We start from the raw sequence: 20,389 nt of genomic DNA, 5'->3' as shown, positions 1-20,389 counted from the left end.
ATATTTACTTATCTGTTCAACTTTCATATGTACATAAAATAGTCTCACAATTGCTCACCCATACCCAGTAAGAAATAAATTTACTAACTAGAGTGTAGTATTTGTGTACAGTTTTTTTTGTCTTTAGACATACAATATACAGTCAAGTTTCTTTTTCCCAAAATTACTTCAGTTAGTTCTTTTCAACCCCACCCTTTCTAAGTAAAACAGTTAGGTAAATACAGTATATAATTGGTAATACAGTTAGGTTCAGTTGTTACAGTTTGTATTCCATTTTGAGTTCCCCTACATCCTGGTGGATTTTAAAAATTTACATATGATAAAATTCACTCTTTGTGCTGTACAGTTCTATGGGTTTCAGCAGATGCATAGAGTCATAATCCTACATACTCACAGTGAAGGAGGCGTTTGAGGGACCCTGAGTCCCATTATCCCTTTCTAATTCTATAATATATAATAATTTTGCTGACCCCAGAACTGTGATCAGATGTTAGCCCAAATCCTGGATCCCATGAAAGAATAGAGTTTTTAGCAGTTTTTCTCTTTCTTGTGTTCTGAATGCAAGATCTCCTGCCGCAGAAGAGGCACTGGAGAGGTTGCAGGAAGAGTTCGGAGAATTGTTGAGGAGTCTCAAGTCTACAGTGTCATGAGCTGCAGGGAAGGGAGACTGAAGGGCAGAGTGAGGGAGACGCTGAGGGGTAAAGGATGGGCCTGAATAGTCGTTTCAGTGGGAAAAGTTTTTGCAAGTGTTTGGCATGGGCACTGACCAGTCAGAATGGTTGCCAGCCTTTGACAAGAGTATGACGGCCAGAGTCTACTGGGTGATTCCGAGCACTAGAGCTGCTTGTTGAATAAATGAGCTGCATATTGAATAAATGAATGAACTGTGTTTTTCATTTGTTTGTTTTGGTTACATGCTCTCTAAGCACCCAAGTGCTCCTCTAGGTTGGGTATCAAGGAATAGGGGGAGTTTGGGGATAGACGTCCCAGTGCTGGCTTCACCATCCCACAGTGGAAGGGAACTCTCTGAAGGCTCCAAGCTCCTCTGCACTGTCCGTGAGAATGTTTTCTTCCATGAGAACTTTTCTTCAGAACCTGGTACCTGGACAGCACCACTCTGCACCTGGGTAGGTGGGCTGTGCACAGGGGCCATACTAGATGCTGTGCCTGGGGAGGGAGGATGGAGTAGCCCCAAAGGACACAGCTCCGGGTTTTCAAAGGAATCAGAAATTGGGAGTAGTTAACACACCAGTCAGAATGGCCACTGTCAAAAAGTCTACAAATAACAAGGACTGGTATGGGTGGGGGGAAAAAGGAACCCTCCTACACTGTTGGTGGGAATGTAAATTGGTGCAGCCACTATGAAAAACAGTATGGGGATTCCTTAAAAACCTAAAAGTAGAGGGCTTCCCTGGTGGCGCAGTGGTTGAGAGTCTGCCTGCCGATGCAGGGGACACGAGTTCGTGCCCCAGTCCGGGAAGATCCCACATGGCGCGGAGCGGCTAGGCCCGTGAGCCATGGCCGCTGAGCCTGCACGTCCGGAGCCTGTGCTCCGCAACGGGAGAGGCCACAACAGTGAGAGACCCGTGTAATGCAAAAAAAAAAACCCTAAAAGTAGACTTACCATATGATCCAGCAATCCCACTCCTGGGGATATATATGGAGAAAACTCTAATTCGAACAGATACGTGTACCCCAATGTTCATAGCAGCACTATTGACAATACCCAAGACGTGGAAGCAACCTAAATGTCCATCGAGAGATGAATGGATAAAGAAATTGTGATATACATATATATACAGTGGACGATTACTCAGCCATAAAAAAGATTGAAATAATACCATTTGCAGCAACATAAGTGGACTTAAAGATTATCACATTAAGTGAAGTAAGTCAGACAGAGAAAGACAAATACCATATGATATCATTTATATGTGGAATCTAAAAAAATGATACAAATGAACTTATTCACAAACCAGAAATAGACTCACACACATAGAAAACAAACTTACGGTTACCAAAGGGGAAAGTGGCGGGGGGATAAATTAGGAGTTTGGGATTAACATATTCACACAAACTATATATAAAATAGACAAACAACAAGGAACTATATTCAATATTTTGTAATAACCTATAATGGAAAAGAATCTGAAAAAGTATATATACCTTACGTATAAATATATATATAATATGTATAGCCGAATCACTTTGCTATACACCTGAAACTAACACAACATTGTAAATGAAGAAATTGGGAGGATTTGGTGATGGAACCAGAACTCGGTTGACTCAAAGTACTCTTCTAATACCACGTGAAACACAGTTTAAAAAATCTGCAAGCTGGGTTTAGCTCCACAGACTGTATTCTCTGTTCTCCCGGCTCATCTGCTTGCCTCACTCCCTCACTTCATTAAGGTGTTTGCTCAAAGTCTCCTCACAGAAGCCTGCTCTGACCATTTTATCAGAAAGAGCCACCTCCATTCCTCTGCAGCTGTTACCTGCTGTATTCCCTGAGGCACTCACTACTCCCTGACATTAGAATAGACACGTGTTTATCTAGTTACAGCCTCTCTGCCCTCCTAGAAAGTAAACCCCGAGAGAGCAGGACTTATGTCTGTTTGCTACTATGCCCACGGTGCTTGACACATAAGTGCTCGAGGAATGTTTAGTGAATCAGTAGATGTTATGGAGGTGTGGACTCTGGAGTGAGGCAGACCTGGGCATGAATCCCAGCTCTGCCTCACCCTTTCTGGGTGTCCTAGATAAGGGACTACTCCTTTCTGAGCCTCAGTGACCTTGTCTGACAAATGGGGATGTTGGTCTCTGCACCAAAGGGTTGTTGAGGGAACTCAGTGAACTCAAGCATGCCACAAGCTTAGCAAAGCACCTGACAGTGTGAACAGCTGGTACCTGAGAACTGTTCTTAATCTTTCCTGGGCCTCCCAAAGCCCAGGTAAAGGTACCCTGATATTCTCTCCCTGGGTGAGGCACGGATGAAAAGGGAGGGAGAATTCCAAAGAGGCTGAGGTGCTTTGTTCAGTGTCAGTTTACAGCCCTGAGGCTGAGTTCTGCCCCAGTCCTGAACCTTTCCTCTATGTCAGCGGCAGGTGAGGGTGAGAGAAGGGGTGGAGAGAAATGAGAGTTCCAGTCCCACCAAGCACAGCCCAGCTCTGAGACCCCCTTGCCACCCCAGGAAAGCTTTAGAAAGGGTTTGAATCATTGCATTCTAGAACCTGAGAATCCCCAACCCACCCCACTGACATTAATACCTGGATTCTTACAGAAGGGAGCGAGAATAGATTGCCCCCATGTCCACCAAATCCTTTCCTGAGCCTACGTCCTTTCCTACATCTGCCTGTGGGAATGCAAGGTGGTGCTATCTCTTTCCCCTCTGCTCCTGGGCACAGGGAGCTCCCTGAAGAGAAGAACACTCACATCCCCCCATTACAACCCTGGGGACTCAGAGACACTCCCCCTCATTGTTCCTCCAGCCTCCCTTTGGCATGTAAAGGGTCAAGGGCCGTGGGAATGTGGCTTCCTTATTCAGTCATAGACTTGGAGAGTTGGCCTGGGGTTGAAAGCAGAGATAGGGGAGCTGATGAAGTGAAGACAGACTTAAGGAACTGGGGATTTGAGTGGGGCAGACGGAGAGGAACTCCCCCCTCCTTCTGGGAGCATATCAGTGCGGGTGAGAACTACCCATTAAGCGGTTCCACTACGTAGAGCAATGGTGGCTGGATTGCAGAAGAATATGCAAAGGAGAAATCGAGAGGAGCGCCCACTTGGAAGAAATCAAACAGCCACAGATGTTCCATCTCAGCAGAACAGATGACAGGTGAATATTCCTGAAGGACTGCGAGGAAAGGCTACACGTGCAGGAGCTTCAAAGAGGGGGGAAGAAGCGGGGGAAGGGGCACAAATCAGAAAAACACAGGAAGACATCAGGAAGGGAGTTATCACACAAGCTGACAGTCCAAGGCACACTCCGGGAGGTGGAAGACCCCAGAGGTGAGAGTGAAAGACAGATGGAGAAGGGGGCCTGATGAAGCAGCCCAAATCAATTGCTGGTCGTCTCTCAGGTCCCTAGGCAGATTTAAATGTAGGGGGTAATGGACCTAGAGACTGTCATACAGCGTGACATTAAGTCAGAAAGAGAAAAAATACCGTATGTTAGCGCATATGTGTGGAATCTAGAAAAATGGTATAGATAATATTATTTGCAGAGCAGAGATAGAGACACAGATGTAGAGAACAAACGTATGGATACCAAGGGGGAAAGGGGGGGTGGGATGAATTGAGAGATTGGGATTGACATATATACCCTACTGATATTATGTATAGAATAGATAACTGATGAGACCCTTCTGTAGAGCACAGGGAACTCAACTCAGTGCTCTGTGGTGATCTAAATGGGAAGGAAATCCAAAAAAGAGGGGATATATGTATATGTATAGTTGATTCACTTTGCAGTACAGTAAAAACTAACACAACATCGTAAAGCAACTATACGCCAATAAAAATTAATTTAAAAATAAAATAAAATAAAATAAATGTAGGGGGAAGGATTTGGGTATTCAAGGGCTTTGAATGCTGGGCTGAGGAGCCCAGACTTTTTTTCCTAGGTCCCTAAGCAAGGATGCTGAGGGATCTCACTGTACACAGTGTTTAACTCTTGGTTGACTAGTCAAGACGAGCCTAGGGATCTCCTGGCTGAGAGCGGAGGCAGAGGGGACCCTCACGATGTGCATACTCAGAGGATGAAGGAGATGAGTCTACTGGGGAATTAGGGAGTGGTGCAACAGGGGAGGGATGACTTCTCTCTGTGACCCGGTCTCCACCATCACGGACCCTGTCAATTTCTACCCAAATCACTACTTACCTCCTCTTCTGCCTCTAGTCCCCAGCTCCTAGGTGGAACCAGAAGAATCTTCCTCAATACGACCATGTCACTCATTAATCAAGTGAACAAGTATTAATCGAGGACCAACTAACTACAGTTGACCCTTGAACAACACGGGTTTGAATTGTGTCGCAGGTCCACTTGACTTGGATTTTTTTTTCAGGAACTATGTACTATATGTACATGATCAGGGTTAGTTGAATCTGCAGATGTGGAACTGAGGATTCGGAGGGCCGGCTGTAAAGTGACAGGTGGATTTTCCATTGCCAGGAGGCAGCTCCTCCAAACGCTGCATTGTTCAAGGGTCAACTGTAGTTACTGGGAATACAGCAAAGAAAACAGAAAAGAAAAAAAAGAAAGCCCTGTTCTCACGGAGCTGACACTGTAGTCGGGCTGTCTCCTGTGTACAGCTATGAGAATTTTTCTAGGGTCGATTGCCGGAAGTGGAATTGCTGGGTTGCAGTATATGTGAACTTGAACTAGGGTAGGCATTGCCAAATTGCTCTGCAAAGTTAGCTTAACTAATTTATACTCCCACCCACAGTACATAAAGATTCCTGTGTTGCCCTTCAATATTTGTTCCTATCAATTATAAACTTTTGCTAATCTGATGAGTGTGAAATATCTCGTTTTAATTTACTTTTCTCCAAATGATTACCGGGTTGGGCATTTCATGTGTGTATCGGCCACTCCCTTTCCTCCTCTGTGAACTGCCTTTTGATACCTTTTGGTTTTTTTCTTGTTGGTTTATAGGAGTTTAGTCTGATCACTAATTCTTTGTTGGAAGGACCAGTCCCTTTTTTTTTTTTTTTTGCGGTACGCGGGCCTCTCACTGTCGTGGCCTCTCCCGTTGCGGAGCACAGGCTCCGGACCCACAGGCTCAGCGGCCATGGCTCACGGGCCCAGCCGCTCCACAGCATGTGGGATCTTCCCGGACCGGGGCACAAACCCGTATCCCCTGCATCGGTAGGCGGACTCTCAACCACTGCGCCACCAGGGAAGCCCCGGGCCAGTGTCTTTTTAAAAGCTCGTCTGACTGGGTCAGGTCCTCCCAGGATAATCTCATTTATGATTAACTCAAAAATCAAGAGATTTGGGACTCTAATTACATCTGCAAAATCCCCTTTGTCATGGAATGTAACATAGTCAGGGGAGTGATAATGCCATCCTATTCATACATCCCTCCCACACTTAAGGGAAGGGGATTATATGGAGGTATGGGTCATGCGGAATCATTTTCAGAATTCTGCTTGTCACAAATGTTGTAAGAAGTTAAACAATTTTTTTTTCTTCTTAAAGGAGTTTTTGGTCTCATAGATTCTACTTTTTTTTTCTCTCACTAGATTACCAGTTACCTGTTTATTATAAAGAATATTAAAGGATACAAATCAACAGGCAGATGAAGGGATACACAGAGGGAGGTCCTGAACAAAGGAGCCCCTGTCTTCATGGAGTTCGGGACCTGGCACGTGGACGCGTTCTGGTTCCCTAACTTAGAAGGTCTCTACTGTTTTGTTTGTGTGTGTGTGTGTTTGTTGTTGTTTTGTGCTTCACTCATTTCTGCTATTTGAATGCCAGGCTGAGGAGCCCAGACTTTGTTTCCTAGGTCCCCAAACAAGGATGCTGAGTGGTCTCACTGTACACAATGTTTAACTCTTGGTTGACTAGTAAAGGCGAGCTTAGCAATCTCCTGGCTGAGAGCAGAGGCAGAGACCCTCACGGGTCTCTTTCTTTGACCTTTTAAAAAGTCTTGCTCCGTAATTATTTAAAAAATTTTTCCTGTATTGGGTGCTGAACTCATTAATTTTCAGTGTTCTTATTTTCGTATAAGCACTTCTCTCTGAAGTCTGTATCCTTTAAGTATTGAGATGTAATGATTTCATCATTCAGCTCTAAGCGTTTTCAATATCCAATATGATTTCTACTTTGTTCATTCATTGTATAGAAGTATACTTTAAAATTTCCGAGCATTTTGGTGTTTGTTTTTCCCTTTTTGTTATTGATTTCTTTCTTTTTTTTTTTTTTTTTTTTTGCGATACGCGGGCCTCTCACTGTTGTGGCCTCTCCCGTTGCGGAGCACAGGCTCTGGACGCGCAGGCTCAGCGGCCACAGCTCACGGGCCCAGCCGCTCCGCGGCACGCGGGATCCTCCCGGACCGGGGCACGAACCCATGTCCCCTGCATCGGCAGGCGGACTCTCAACAACTGCGCCACCAGGGAAGCCCCTATTTTTTTTTTTTTACATTGTGGACAGATTGTATTGTCTATACTATTATTCCATTAACATTTATTAAGGTTTGTATCCTGGCCTGGTATGTGGCTAGTATTTGTAAAATTTCCATGTGTGTTTGAAAATAGTGAGGGTTCTCTAAGAGTTTAGGGTCCTCTAGCTGTTAAATGGGTCTACCTAATTAAGCATCTTTTTCAAATATTCTATACTTTTACTATTTTAAAAAATCTGATTTGTCAGTTACTCATGGGGATAAGTTAAAGTCTTGTAATTTAGGGCTATATTGTTATGTGTCAGGATTTTTATATTTTCCAGGTGCATAGGTCCTTTTTTCACAATATTCCTGTAATTCCTAATAATTTCTTTTTGCCATAGTGTCAATCTTGTTTCATATAAGTATGTATAAGCCACATTGTCTTTTTTTCAGGAGACATTAGGCTGGTATACCCTCTCCTATTTATTTATCTTCATCCTTACTGTGTCTTGTGTGATTTATTTTTTATTCAGTCTATGAGTGTGGGTCATGGGGGGGTTATTAATTGCTGAGTATGGTCTGGTTTTACTTATTATTATTTTTTAGATTTAATTTTTAAAATGGAAGCATAGGGACTTCCCTGGAGGTCCAATGGTTAAGACTCCGTGCTTCCACTGCAGGGGACATGGGTTCAATTCCTGGTTGGAGTAACTAAGATTCTGCATGCTGCGCCGCAAGACCAAACAAACAAAAATATCGAAGTATAGTTGATTTACGATGTTGTGTTAATTTCTGCTGTACAGCAAAGTGATTCCGTTATACATATATATACATGCTTTTTTTTTTAAAACATCTTTATTGGAGTATAATTGCTTTACAATGGTGTGTTAGTTTCTGCTGTATAACAAAGTAAATCAGCTATACATATACATATATCCCCATATCTCCTCCCTCTTGCGTCTCCCTCCCTCCCACCCCTCTAGGTGGTCACAAAGCACCGAGCTGATCTCCCTGTGCTATGCGGCTGCTTCCCACTAGCTAGCTACTTTACGTTTGGTAGTGTATATATGTCCATGCCACTCTCTCACTTCGTCCCAGCTTACCCTTCCCCCTCCCCGTGTCCTCAAGTCCATTCTCTAGTAGGTCTGCGTCTTTATTCCTGTCCTGCCCATAGGTTCTTCAGGTTGTGTAATAGTATGATAAGTTGGTGTATTACTCTTTTTATATATTGATGGATTTAATTTGCTAATATTTTGTTGAGAATTTTTGTATCTATATTCATGAGGGATATTGGTCTGTAACTTTCTTTTCTGTACTATCATTGTCTTGTTTTGGCATCGGGGAAATACTGGCTTCATAGAATAAGTTGAGAAGTGTTTCCTTATCTTCTGTTTTCTGGAACAGATTGTGGAGAAGGATGCTATGTAGCTAATATACACTGTGTTGGATATTACACGTCAAAGCCTCGTTTTTCATTTATTTATTTGGCTGTGTTGGGTCTTAGTTGCGGCACTCGGGATCTTTCGTTGCAGTGAGTGGGCTCTTCGTTGCAACGTGCGGGCTCCAGAGTGCACGGGCTCAGTGGTTGGGATGCGCCGGCTTAGTTGCCCCTCGGTATGTGGGATCTTAGTTCCCCGACCAGGGATCGAACATGCGTGCCCTGCATTGGAAGGCAGATTCTTAACCACTGGACCACGAGGGAAGTCCCAAAGCCTCATGGGTTTTTTTTTGTTTTTGCCCTCCTGGCATTGTCAGAGAATGTAGGTATTACAAATAAATGGATTTTCCATATAACTGGAACTGATCTTTTCAATAGCAAATGGGAAAAAAAGTTTTTTAAAACTGAGGTATAATTGACATACATTATATTAGATTCAGGTGTACAACATAATGATTTGTATATTTTGTGAAATGATCACCACAGTAAGTCTAGTTAACATCTGTCATATACGTAGAATTTTTTTCTTGTAATGAGAACTAAAAAAAAAATAAAATCACTTTTAACGTAAAAGCCACATTTTAATACTTGTTTGTGGTAACTTTTTGGGAACCCTGTGAACCATTTTTTCTCCATTTCCTGCTGGATCCTGCTGGACCATTAGGGGGAGAATGGAATCTTGGTAGAGAAACAAGGGGTTCTTTCCTTCCTGTTTGCTTGTTATTCTGTGAATATTACCACAGCAACAGTCCTTCACTTCAGCGGAAAGGGCAGAAAAAGCATTCTAGGCAGAGGGAACCGTCAGTGCAAATGCCTGGAGACATAAGTAATCCATGCACAGTAATAGAAGTTTGGTGAGCTTGGGGAATAGGATCTGTGTAGTGACATGTGATGAGAAACGAGATTGGGAGAGGAGGGCAGAGCCCAGGCTAGAAAGGGTCTTGGAGACTAGCCCAGGGAGTTTGGAATTTCTCCTTTAAGCTTTTGTTCTTCAAACTGCAGGTCATAACCCATTAATGATTCATGAGCAGCTCGAAGGGCTGCAACAAGCATTTAAAAAATAATAAAACAAAAGAGAAGAGAAGACTCTCTCTATCAGAGTGCCTCTCATGAGTAAAAAAGCGCTGCTCCAGCTATACAGATATCCGTGTGCACGTGTGCGTACAGGTTTGCACGCGTCCTGGGAGCAGCCACATGTGGAACATCCTGAATTTGAGTCAGGGGTGATGTGACATCTAAATGCCCATCCTTCTACCTCCTTTCTCCAAAACATTTCTTCTGAGAATCACCCCCTTCCTCCAGAGTTCCTCTGGGGGTAGGGGCTCCATCTGAATCATCTCTGGAACCTCAAGAGAGGCACACTGAAATCCAACTGTCTTTCATCCAAATCTGCCTTTGTCATGTCCTAACGGTGTTACTTTGAGCAGATTCTTTCTTTTTTTTTTTTTTTTGTAGACAAGAATGTCTTCTTCTTTTTTTTAAAAAATAAATTTATTTATTTTATTTTTGGCTGTGTTGGGTCTTTGTTGCTGCGCACGGGCTTTCTCTAGCTGAGGCGAGCGGGGGCTACTCTTCGTTGGTGTGCGCGGGCTTCTCCTTGCAGTGGCTTCTCTTGTTGCGGAGCACAGGATCTAGAGCACAGGCTCAGTAGTTGTGGCGCACGGGCTTAGTTGCTCCACGGCAGGTGGGATCTTCCCAGACCAGGGCTCGAACCCGTGTCCCCTGCATTGGGAGGTGGATTCTTAACCACTGCGCCACCAGGGAAGCCCTAGGCAGATTCTTTAACCTTCCTCTGAGTCCGTGTGCTCATTTGTAACAAGGATCATCACAGACTCACCTCGCAGACACTTTATTTGGTTGAATGAGTGCATGCCTAAGTGGTGTTATGGATTGAACTGTCAGGAAGGTACTCTAAAGTCGGAACTCCCAGTACCTCAGAATGTGATCTTATTTGGAAAAAGAATCACTGAAGATATAATTAGTTAAGATGAAGTCATCTTGGAGTATGACTGGTATGCTTATAAAAAGATGGCCAGTAACAAAGAACAAAATAATGTCCTTTGCAGCAACATGGATGGACCTAGAGATGATCATACTAAGTGAAGTAAGTCAGACAGAGAAAGACAAATACCATATGGTATCGCTTATATGTGGAATCTAAAAAAAAATGGTACAAATGAACTTATTTACAAAACAGAAATAGAGTCACAGAGGTAGAAAAGAAACTTATGGTTACCAGGGGGCAAAGGGGAGAGGGATAAATTGGGAGATTGGGATTGACATATACACACTACTATATGTAAAATAGATAACTAATCAGGACCTACTGTATAGCACAGGGAACTCTACTCAATACTCTGTATTGACCTATATGGGGAAAGACTCTAAAAAAGAGTGGATATACATATATGCATAACGGATCCACTTTTTTCTACGCTTGAAACTAACACAACATTGTAAATCAACTCTACTCCCATAAAGTTAAAAAAAAAAAAAGATGGCCATGTGAAGAGAGACAAACACAGGGACGACACCATGTGATGACAAAGACAGAGTTTGGAATGACACAGCTGCAACCCAAGCAACTCCAAAGACCAAGAGCTGCAAACTACCGGAAGCTAAGAAGAGGCAAGGAAGGATTCCCCTACAGCTTTCAGAGGGAGCACGGCCCCGCTGACACCTTGATGTTGGACCTAGCTCGCAGAACTCTGAGACAATACATTTCTGTTGGTGTAAGCCACTCAGCTTGTGATACTTTGGTCTGGCAGTTCTAGGAAACATCATACAGGGGCTCAGCACAGTGTCTGGCACATAGCGGGCACTCCACACATGCTACTTGTGCCTGTCATTACGGCAAGAGCAGGATTCTTGTTTTGGTAGAAGAGAGTAGTGAAAAACAAGCTACCCAGAAACATCACCACTGTCATCCTCCCATTCCTGCAGCCACTGAGTTTTTTTTTTTTTTTTTTTGCGGTACGCGGGCCTCCCACTGTTGCGGCCTCTCCCGTTGCGGAGCACAGGCTCCGGACGCGCAGGCTCAGCGGCCATGGCTCACGGGCCCAGCCGCTCCGCGGCATGTGGGATCCTCCCGGACCGGGGCACGAACCCACGTCCCCTGCATCGGCAGGCGGACTCTCAACCACTGCGCCACCAGGGAAGCCCAGCAGCCACTGAGTTTTAAAGCTCAACATCAGGCTATGTTTCAATCTTCAAATGATTCCTGTGAGGAAGGAGACAGATGAGAGACTCAGGAAGGTCCAAAGAGTTAGCAGCAAAGCCTGGACCAGAATCCAGGGCTCCTGTTAACATCTCCGCCCCAGCACTGTCTCTTTGCTGGGCTGGGTCACTGGCTCTTCCAGAGCAACAGAGCTGAGACTGCCCTATCTGGACAGATGAGATCGAGGCATTGGTGGCTAGAAGGTGACTTCTCTTGGCACCTTTGGTAATGCCTTGATGGACTCCTGCTTTTTTTCCCTTTTCAGCTGTAAGTTTGAGGACTCTGGAGATTAATACTTGTTCTCGCTTCCCTCTCGTCTCCCTTCTTGCTGGGCAAAGACTTACTAGCCACTCTACCTTCCCCTGGAGATATGCCTCATTGGCAGAACCCAGCTAGTTCCAGCCCCTCCTTTCCTCTCTTGACTCTTCCTCAGAAGGAACTTTCAGCTTGGAGATCTGACGTTTGCCACCAGAGGGGCTGGGAACGCAGTTCCCAAGGATGTGGCTAAAGGAAACTCTGATGCTAAAACTCTAAGCATCAAGAGTTCCAAGCATCAGTAATTCAAATGTTGGGAGTCTAAGGTTCTGGGAATCCGAGATTCCAAGATTATGAATTGTGGACTCTGCAGTTCCAAGATTCGACCGTCGAGTTATGCCACAATTCTAAGATTCCCCCAGGTGAGGTTTCTAGAAACCTCTTAAAGTGACATGCACAGGAATGGATAAAGTTTGATTCTGACTCTGAATTGTTGAATAGTGTGTTTGTCATAATAAAGAGTGTGACCCTGTGGATCCTTATTTCCCTCCAATGAGTAGGAAGCAGCCAATTTGTGGAAACCGAGTTGCCAGACACAGATCATGGAAATTGAGAAACTTGAGAATCATAGCCTGTTATGAAACTTGCAGGGTTCAAAGGACCAGATTTCCTCTCACTTGACCTCAATCACTGGTCCTTCAAGTGTGGCAAGTTTTGTGGATGCGAGGATCTGTGTAGCATTTAGATCTAAGGTTAGATCTAACTCTAGATCTAACACAAAGATCTACAGCTGATGTGTATGAATGTTCAGATTGTGCAATGCTGAAGGATGCCACTTCTAAGGGAACATATGCTAACTTATCTGAGAGTAAGCAGGTGATTCAGACCCTCACAGATCCCAGATCCACCAGAGAGAGCCCCACCTTCAGAAACTCAGAGGAAATGTGACTTCCTGTATACACTCAGGAGAACATGCAATCATATACTCGAATGCCTGCACGCACACATGCGCGCACACACACAGACATGGCTGTGCTGCTACCAAACTTCTCCTGGCATTTTCTCTGAAAGTGTTTCTCTCTCCCACCCATTTCATTAAGAAGTCTGACTCCTGTCCCCAGGTCTGACTCTGATCGGACACAGTCGCCTTATCTGGTGTTGGGCACGAAATATGCTGTCGCATCCGAAGTGTGCGTGAGTGGGCAAGGGTGTGGGCAAGTATGTAGTGAAGCCAGGTCAGCTGCCTGTCAGGGCTCTGGAAAAAATCTCCTGGACAGAGCTGTTCAGATTGTGTAACAGTATGATGAGTTGTTGCTTTTTCACTTGAGGAAGGGGTGCTTTTTAAGAATCTCCCTAAATGACTGTGTGCTAAGTACGGCCACCCCTATACAGATATGTGTTCATGTACTTGCTGAGTACTTACTTGTGTTCTGTGGGACCTCAGATAGAGACTTAAACTCTCTGGACCTCATCTTTGTTACCTGTAAAATGGGCATGAATACTGTTCCCCGTGACATAGGTTTGTGAGCGTTAGGTGAGTATATGACGCTTTTAGCATAGAGCTGACACAGTGTACTTGCTCAATAAATAATATCTGTTATTGTTACTATTCAATGTATAGTATAAGGTTTCTTTTCCTCTCAACCCACCTCTAGCAAGGTGAACAGAGTCCGTTTGTTTCTTCCTCTCCTATCCACCTTGCCCCTTCCTTCCCCTGACCCCCGTCCATCATCCCCCCATCCTTAGCCCCGCCCTTCCCTCCCCCATTTGCTCCTCCCACCAGCCCCACCCTGGCACAGCCCTGGCTCACCGGGGCAGGAAGCTCATGGTGTAGTTTTGTGGGATGGTGACAAAGCCCACGTGTTTGGGGGACACGTCAATGTCCTGGGGCAACTGTGGGGACTTGAAGTGGAAGTTCTGCATGATGGTGGTGAGGAAGAGAAAGAGCTCCATGCTAGCCAGGCCTTCTCCGAAACAGTACCGCTTTCCTGAAGGAACAGGGGGGAGGCATGGAGGTGAGGCTTGTTTTCATTGCTACCTGCACCCCACTACCGACCCCCGGCTGTATTCTCCCAGGGAGGATGGTCTGGAATATCGAGGCCTGAGAGACTTTCAAAGAAGTTGCTACTCCTCTCTGAGCCTGTTTCCCTAGAACATGGGGTGGGGTGAAGCAAAACAGGCTGTAGCAATGGGAACTCTAGGTGCCCCTTCTCCTCAAATACACACTCAAATATGGCTGCTGTGCCATCGCCTTTCTAGGAATCTGAAGAATCTAAGTGACCTTGGACAAATCTCTGACTCACTCTGGGCCATGATATTCCCCATCTCTGAAATGGGTATGATCATCCCTTTTCTTTTGCCTGGGCCCAGGTTCTTGGTAGTTATGGGGGTTGCAGCTGGTTGGCTCCAAGGTATATGGTAAGAGGGACTTCCAAGTTGGAGAAAGATACTAGGTTACACCTTAGAGATGAAGGAGGCCCCTGTTGGTGTTGGCCTGGCAGTGTGTCTTACCGATGAAGAAGGGCACAAAAGCATCACTCCTCTTAAACTGCCCCTTCTCATCCAGGAAGTGCTGGGGGTTGAAATCTCGCGGGTTGGAGAAGAGCTTGGGGTCTCTCAGCATGGAGCCCAGCATAGGGAACACTTCGGCGCCCTGGCTGGGAGGAGGGAGGGGACTTTGATAAGGTGGAGTGGGGGATGGGTGTGCTGAAAGCACCCGGGGGTGGAGGGGGAATTTGTGTGACCTAGGTGAAGGGAAGTGGGAGGCATGGGAGTTGGGGTCCTCTGAGGGAGGAGCTTTGGGGGACATGAGATTCATGGTCCCGAGGCAGGAAGTTTGGCAGCCATGGGGTTCATGTCCCCTGAGAAGGGAAGTTTGAGGAACATGGGCTCTGTGTCTCCTGGGGCAGAAGTTTTCACAGACATGCAGTTCATGTCTGCCAAGGCAGGAGGTTGGGGGAACAAGGAGGTTATGTCTCTTGAGACAAGAATTTTGGGGGGGGACATAGGGTTCATATTCCCTGAGGCAAGAGGTCTGGGGAGATATGGGATTCAGGAGTGCTGAGTGGGAAGGTGGAAGGGACACAGTCGTTGGGAAAGTCTTTGAGGGAGTGGGACAGGGGCTAGGAAGCTTCTAAGGGGAACGGAGTGTGGGGTCACAGGGAGTGGGCTGGAGATCCCTTTAGGCTGGGTGGGGCAGCACCTTGGAGAGGAGGAAGTCTCGCGGTATCCTGGGTGATTCTGCGGGCCGGGCCCATGGGGATCATGTCTCAGAATCTCTGGATCTCAGTGGATCACCGCCTCTGTGTAAGGCATCTTAGCTCCGTCCTTGAACTTGGGCTGATGGTTCTTGTCAATCTCCTCATGGGTTTCGGCTTGGGGAGGAGGGGGAACGTGTTTAGCTATTGTGAGGACTCAGGGCAGGGGTGACCGTCCAAGTAGGTACAACATGCATGACATCCACGTGTGGCACGGACATAAAACATTCAGGCCGTAGGCGCTGCTGGTGCAGGGTCTTGCTCACCTGGTCCTGCCAAAGTCACCTGGGAGGTGCAAGGGGAGGGTCTTGGGGGATGGTTTAGAGGAGCAGGCAGTGGGCACTTGGCTGGTTCAGTGTGGGCCCTGGCAGGTATTTCGTCACTGAGTAGAACATCTCACAGAGCTGAGGGTGGGGAGAGAAGAAGGGAAGGGAAGGACAGCTGTCAGTGCTCAGGACCCAGTGGGAGTCGGACCTGTCGCAGGGCAAGGAAGGCACTGGGTTAAAGGCACCTACACAGATGTTTAGGTATTTCGATGGGGCTGGATGGGAATAGAGATCTAAGTTTTCACATGAGTTAAGTGTGAGGGACCCTGTCCAAGAATTAAAGTGAGATGGACTGGGACACATAACCAGGTTTCAGACGTTCAGGTGATGCTGGATTGGAGCATACATCTGGTGTTCGTATATTGAGGTGAGGTTGGGTTGGGAGACACCTGTCCAGGTGCTTAGCTATTTAGGTGGGACTTGGAAGGGGGGGTCACCTAAGTGTTTAGGCATTCAGGTGGTCTCAGTTGGAAACAGCTGTGTGGATACTTAGGGAATCTGGATTGGGGGCTTCTGTACAGGTGTTAAGGTATTCAAGTGGGGCTGCTGTGCAGGTGTTCAAGCGGGGAGATACCTGTTCAGGTGTTCATATATTCAAATGGGCCAATAGGGGGCACTTCTGTAGGTATTTGAGTGAGCTGGGCTGGAAGACACTTATTTGGGTGTTTGGGGAACAATCTGTCCAGGTGTTTACATGTTTATGAGTCTTGGTTTGGGGTACCTGTCTAAATGTTGAGATATTTAAGCGAGCTGGGTAGGGGGCACTGTCTAGATATTCTAGTGGGCTGGTTTGGGACACCTGTGTAGATAACCAATGATTTTGGTGGGCTGAATTTTCCTGCACCAGGTGTTCAGGTAGTCAGGAAGTGGGCTGAGGTGATCTCTTGTCCAGGTGTTAAGAAATTCAGATGGAAAGATAGAATATCTTAAAAGGGAGCATCTGTTAGATATTAAGGTAAGTTGGGGTGAGGACACCTGCGCTGGTGAGAAGAGAAAGCTGGGTTGAGCACATGTATCTTGCCTGCAGTGTCTATTTTTTTTCATTCTTTTTTTTTTTGGTGGGGGGAGCATCTTTTGAGATATCCAGGTGTGTTTGGAGACTGAGTATTGGCCACCTGTCCCGGGTTCTGGTGCAACTGTTCAGTTGTCCGAGAGTGGGGGGCTGGTTTTGAGGGGATCCTGTCTGTTGGAGGATGGGAGTTTGGGGCACCTGTCTTGGTGTGGAGGGGCAGTTGGCAGGTTGAGGTAGAGGCATGGTAGAGCCAGGCTGGGACAGGTTACCTGGCCGGTAGACGTAGCTGTGAACTGGAAGCTTTCCGGCATCATACACAGCAGTGACAGGAACTCTTTGTTCTCATAGTCAAAGCGGCCCCCCGAAGACGATGGAGCTGATGACACTGGAGACGGTTCGGCTCAGGAAGAAGATGGGATCGAGGAAGGCGCCTGGGGGATGGGGTGGGGTTAGGGAGAGACAGGGATTTGGGGGAGAGTCAGCGTGGCGGTCTGATGCCAGTCTGCGAATTTGAGGAGGGCGCGGAAGTGCTGAGCCAGACTTCCAGCCTCAGACCCCAGAGCTGGAAGGCCGGACGCCTTCGCCCAACCTGGACCCCTTCCGGGGCCAGGATGCGTGTGTCGGTGCGGGCTGTCTTCCTCCTCCTCCCCCTCGCACTCTCCGGGGTCCCCCCACTCACCGTGCGTGCCCCGGCAGGCCTCGATGAGGAAGTCCGCCTCCCCCTGGATGCGCTCCTCGATGCCGCGCTTGCCCACGCCCAAGTCCCGCAGTGCGGTGATGGAGAAGCGCCGGAGTTGCTCGGCGCGCTCCCAGCTGCCGAACGCCAAGCCTGCAGAGGGGGCGTAGGAGTCGGGGCGGGGCAGGCCCAGACCAGCCGCCTGGCCCGGAGAGCGAGAGAAAGGTGGGCAGAGAGAGCGAGTGGGAGATTGAGCGGGGAGGGGAGGGGTGGGGAGGGAGGGAAAGAGGGTGGGAGGAAGCAAGGGAGGGAGGGAGGGGGGTGGGCGGGGGAGAAAGAGAGAGACAGAGACAGAGAGAGACATACAACTCAGAGAAATGCAGAAAGAGGTAGAGACCGAGTTGCAAGAACAGAATCAGAAGGAGAGAGGCAGGAAAGATACACTGAGAAAAGAGATACAGAGACACTCACAGGAAGAGAAAGAGACAGAGGAGGGAAGGAGGGGAAGTGAGATACTCGGAGATCTGGGAGGCGGATATAACGATTGTGAAGGATTCTAAAACTGAACTGGAGAAGAGAGAAAAATAAGGAGAGAGAAACAGAGAGGGTCTGGGAGGAGGAGAGACTGTTACCAGGAGATGGAGGCATGGGGATTTTGAAACAGAAATAATGTGAGATTCTAAGACTAAGAAAGAAGAGAGAGAGGGAAGGAGAGAGAAGCCTGGGGAACACAGAAGTTGAAAAGGAGAAAAAGACAAAAAGGCATAAGGAGATAGAGGACCAGGGTTCCAAAGCAGAAGTTCCAAGAGCTCCTAAGAGATAGAAAGAAGAGACATCTAGTGAAAGAGAACGGGGAGATAGGAGAGAGAGAGGCAGGGAGAAGCAGAGATGCAGAAATGCTAAGACAAATGAGAGACAGAGGGGGCGGCAACCATGAACAGGAATGGGGACAGAGAATGCCAGAGGAAGTCAGGACAAGAAGGCTGGGGACACTGAAGCCATCAAGTCTGCCTGGCCCCACCCCCGCTCTGAGGTCCCCCTCCCCATAGCCTTTGAAGAGCCAGTTGAAGTTAGCCTGCTTGCCTCGTCCGCTGAGTTCCTCAGCCTGGTCCACCAGAGCCTCCGTCACAGTGTCATATCCACACAGCACCACGACCCGCCGGGGCCCCGGGTGGACTGTGGACACAGGGCCATAGCGCTCGCTGACCTGATGGAGGTGAGTGCGAGTGGTTAGAGCAGCCTCTACTCTGAACTGGCCCTGTACCCAGATCTCACATCCCGAGATGCATTTCCCTACAGGTTCTGACGGTCAAGGAGCTGGATATCCCAAGATGTGGTCTTTCCTGGCCAGGACCCTGACACTGAATCTTTAAAACTCCCCTTTCCTTTCCTATGACGCTGGTCCAACATTGTCAATTCCCAGCCACAAAGCCCCAACCAAACTGGGCAGGCCACCACCCCTGTCCCATCCCACCCATCTCTCTGCCTTGGGACACCTTCATGAAGGAGTTGTACATCTGCTTGGTGTTCAGCTGCAGGTGGTTCCCGACGAAGGGCAAAGGGGTGGGTCCAGGAGGCAGTGTCCCCTCGAGCTTCCTCTACCGCCAGACAGACATCAAGACCAGTATAGTCAGACAGGCCAGCAAAGCCGCAGGAAGCAGCCCTGAGGCCAGCATGGTGGCACTGGGGGTGACAGTCAGTTGGTAATGTCTGGGATGGTTTGCTTTTATACTACCTGGGAGAGAAGGGCCGACTTTGGTCCTGATTGCATAATTGTCTCATTTCACCTCCCAACTGTATCCCCCACTGTGCTCCCCACCTAGCTTGGGACAGAGCCAGCAAGGAAGGAGGAGGGGGACCTCAGATCAGATTAACAGAGAGTGGGCCCCAATATGGAATTTGTGGTTCCCTCGGGAGGGACGACCCTAGGCTGTGGAGGGCAGCTGATAAGTTCCAAAGTTGAAGATTGTGGAATATTTGCTTGGGGGAGCCCCTAAGCTTTGGATTTGGGATCTCAGAGTGAGAAGGGACCCCAAAGTGGTGGATTTGGGGGTCTTGGGAAAGAAGCATTCAAAGATCTGGATATAAGGGTATTAGAATGAAACAGGATGTGTGGCTGTGGATTGGGGGGTCTTTTGGTGAGGAGAGATGTAGGTTGAAGGGTCTCATAGTGGGGGGAGATTCCAGGGAATGGGTTTGAGGGTCTTGAGGTGAGAAAGGACCCCGGGCTGCAGATGTGGTGTCCCTGGGAGGAGAGTCCAGCTGGATCATGGAATCTGACCCCAGATGTTGATCTGCCTTTACTTTGGACACAATGCTCCCTCTTGATTCCCAGAATTCTCATTGGGACCTCAAAGTGAGGTCAGGATAGGGGTCATGGAACTGACTATCTGTGGTTGGGCAAGAGGTAGAAGACCATAGCTGCACTCCCATGGAACTCCCCACAGAACTGGAGAAGAGTAACTCACGGTCTCAGCTGGCAGAGGGACTGGCCAGGGTTTGGAAATAGTAATAAACACCAATATGATACTGAAAAATCCCAGCTGTCTCAAGGATTAGAATTCACAGAGAGCCCCAATGGTTCCCTACCCAGATGTTTAGGGAAGCCCTCTACATTGATTGTATCATTTCCATTATTATTATTATTATTATTGATGTTTCCCATTTTACATGTGGGTATACTGAGGACAGAAAACAGAGAGTGGGCAAGGGGCACACGTGTGAACCCTTTCTCTCCTGCTCTGCACTCAGTTCCCCTTCCTGCGATTGGGTTTCCCCACCAGTGGAAAGGGAGTATTTGGGAAGAGAAGGTTGTATTTGAGGGTGTGTGAAGTCCCCGTTAGGCGTGATTCCTGGTGTGTCAGGGCTGTTATTAGCAGGCAGAGAGAACTATGTCAGGAGAGATTTGGGTAAACTCCAGTGTCGGGAACAGAGAGGGACCCTAGGATGCTGAAAGCGGGAGTAGAGAAAAGAGGAGTGGTCCTGCTGTTTCTCCCTCACTGACATTTTTCCTTAATAATGTTGGTTACCCCTGGTAAACACCAACTGTGAAGATTAAGCCCAGGTACGTGTGGTGTGATCCAAGAACAAAGAACAAGATAAACT

General features: G+C 47.3%; 1 long non-coding RNA gene and 2 pseudogenes across 1 annotated transcript; 1 reads left to right on the top strand and 2 right to left on the bottom strand.

The window, feature by feature from the left end:
* Positions 1-18,960, bottom strand: part of LOC115862408 (cytochrome P450 2F5-like) — a 31,945-nt pseudogene extending 12,985 nt beyond the window's left edge.
* On the top strand, positions 923-7,121 carry LOC132593974 (uncharacterized). The gene is made up of 3 exons (XR_009560095.1): positions 923-1,127; positions 6,244-6,400; positions 6,983-7,121. It is a non-coding gene; the product is annotated as an uncharacterized lncRNA (long non-coding RNA).
* Positions 9,970-15,328, bottom strand: LOC132593973 (cytochrome P450 2A13-like; annotated as a pseudogene).
* Positions 18,961-20,389: the final 1,429 nt, after the last annotated feature.

This window comes from Globicephala melas, chromosome 19, assembly GCF_963455315.2.
Source record: "Globicephala melas chromosome 19, mGloMel1.2, whole genome shotgun sequence".
NCBI classification, from domain to species: domain Eukaryota; kingdom Metazoa; phylum Chordata; class Mammalia; order Artiodactyla; family Delphinidae; genus Globicephala; species Globicephala melas.
This window is presented reverse-complemented; position numbering and strand designations above follow the sequence as displayed.